This window comes from Podarcis tiliguerta (assembly GCF_965153285.1).
Source record: "Podarcis tiliguerta genome assembly, chromosome: 10".
Taxonomy (NCBI): Eukaryota; Metazoa; Chordata; class Lepidosauria; order Squamata; family Lacertidae; genus Podarcis; species Podarcis tiliguerta.
The window spans coordinates 54,045,770-54,048,538 of record NC_139543.1 but is presented as its reverse complement, the minus strand read 5'-3'; positions in this window follow the sequence as shown (position 1 = coordinate 54,048,538).

Below are 2,769 nucleotides of genomic sequence, written 5' to 3'. Positions count from 1 at the left end.
TATATCCACATCTGGAATGACTCATGACGCATGTGAGTTTGCTGGCAGCTGTGGGGGTATATAAATATCATTACATTTTTGTATTTCAGTTCCATTCAGTAGTCAGGCCAGTTGGAATTTCCCTGTGTCAACAGACACAAGTAGCTGTATTAAGGAGCACTATTAAATCTTTAGGGTTGCAGTCTGCTATACGCATGTCCTCGTGATCAAAGCCTGAGCTCTTGGAGTGACATATTGGATGCATAAAGGAGGGAGTGGGTCGTGCTCATTGAGAGAATGCTCTGTTTTTCTCGGTGCCAATTTATTTTATAGAGAACACTGGAAGAGACTTCAGCCAATCAGGTCGCTACTGGGTGGAAGGTGTGTAGAAGTCAATCCTTGACTTGGATTGATGCTCTTGTAAAACAATATTTAATAACAAACCGGACACATTTATGGAAGATGTAGTGAGCTTTTAGTGAGACCACATTCATATTCTCACAGCATGCAGTTTGAAGAATGAGCATGATCCAGCCAAAGTTAAGTGCTTTTAAGGTTTGCTGTTTTTGATGGCACATCTTTAAAAGGTAAAGGTACCCCTGCCCGTACGGGCCAGTCTTGACAGACTCTAGGGTTGTGCGCCCATCTCACTCAAAGAGGCCAAGGGCCAGCGCTGTCCGGAGACACTTCCGGGTCACGTGGCCAGCGTGACATCGCTGCTCTGGCGAGCCAGAGCCGCACACGGAAACGCCGTTTACCTTCCCGCTAGTAAGCGGTCCCTATTTATCTACTTGCACCCGAGAGTGCTTTCGAACTGCTAGGTTGGCAGGCGCTGGGACCGAACAGCGGGAGCGCACCCCGCCGCGGGGATTCGAACCGCCGACCTTTCAATCGGCAAGCCCTAGGCACTGAGGCTTTAGCCCACAGCGCCACCCGCGTCCTGGCACATCTTTAAGCAAGGCTTAATTCTCTCCCATTGAATTCATAGCACCCTCCAGATTTTTGGGTGTGTGTGTGTGTTGAACTACAATTTCCATTGTAGTTCTGTCCATTGGCCATGCTGACTAGGGTAATGGGAACTGTATTCCAACAACTTTTGGTGGACACTTCATTGGTAACCCAGGGCTAGATTGCTCCAAATGTTAAGTGCCATTATGAAAATGGATTTAGACACCCCCTGCAGATTTTTGGCGAATTCTATAGGAAATAATAAGCCTCCATTCTCTACTTCACTCCTCCTCAGCCTCTGATGATGCAGCATCTCTGAGAACCCCGTCTGCCATCTTGATGTCGTTCACAGCACCATGAGTCAGGGGCCTAGTGAACTGTTGCATGACAACAGCCGTACATGTTTATTATGTGCAAAATATACACATGAAACAGAGGAAGGTTGCTTTTCTTGAAACCATGTGATTACCTTGTGGCATAATTTTTCTTTCCTTTTCAGTGCAGAGTACAAACAGTGTCTGGATCTTAGTCAATTTTTGTAGAGGCAGTTGTAAAGATTGTTGACATGCTGTTCAGAGTGTAGCCGGGCAGAACGTAGATTGGGATCTACTGGCAAATCTCTGGGTGATGTTTGTTAGATTGGCAAGGCCTTCTGACTCCCTATTCTCTAACAACAGCAGCAAACCAAAACTCCCCACACCTTCTCCCCCAGATTAGATTGCTGGGGAAAGTATACTGTCCTGATCACAAATTCCCTGAGTGAGTATGTATTCAAAGGCACCCTCACCCTTTCTTCTTAATAAGCACCATCAGTGGAGTAGACCCACTGAAATTAATAGCCAAGAGTAATGTTGCTCCATTAATTTCAGTAGGTTTACTCTGAGTAGCAGTTAGTTGAATGCAACCAAGCTGAGCCACAATTTTGGACTTGGTGGGCCTCATGGTTCTAGTAAGAGCCAAAGCAGATGCACAAATCTGAATTGTGTCGGTGCCTACTCCTGGTCTGCCATCCTTCTACAGAGATTCAGCTGAAGAGGGTGCCCTATGCTGGCTACTGAGAAGCGTTGTCCCAAGCAGCAGTCTAGCTACATTTTCCCCCTGTTAAAAAACAGGGGTGGAAAGGGGAAGCCACCACTGCTCACCACTATTTCATTTAGCACAGGCATAGGCAAACTCCAGCCCTCCAGATGTTTGGGACTACAATTCCCATCATCCCTAGCTAACAGGACCAGTGGTCAGGGATGGTGGGAATTTTAGTCCCAAACATCTGGAGGGCCGGAGTTTGCCTATGTCTGATTTAGCACTTATGTACTGTTTAAGATAAAAACACCGAAACACCATACAGTATAAGAATATACCACAACAATCAATATAAAATTTAATCAGTGGAATATACAGCTGAGGTCAGTCACCTTTCTCTCCAAGCAACTCAAGGTGCAGCGCATGATTCTCCCCATTTTCATTTTCACTTCACAAGAATCCTGTGAGCTAGATGAAGTGATAGTGTCTGGCCCCATGAGCTTCACAGCTGAGCGAGGAGCTGAACCCCAGTCTCCCAGGTCCTAGTTGGGCCCTCTAACACTATGCTGTGGATACCTGGCATTCACACAGAAAATGCCTTGTACATGAAAAAAGCTCCTGCCTTCACCAAGCCTCCAGCACATGCTGCGCACGTAGCTTGATCAGTGTTGGCAGCACCATGTAAACAGGCGAAACCATCCTTGGGCCAAGAGCTACTTTGGAAACACCCTCTGGTGAATGAGCCTTCAGTCTCTTGATGCAGCCGTTGCCTGGCTACTCCGCTTAGCATATAGTCTCGCGGCACTGTTCTATTTGGGGAAT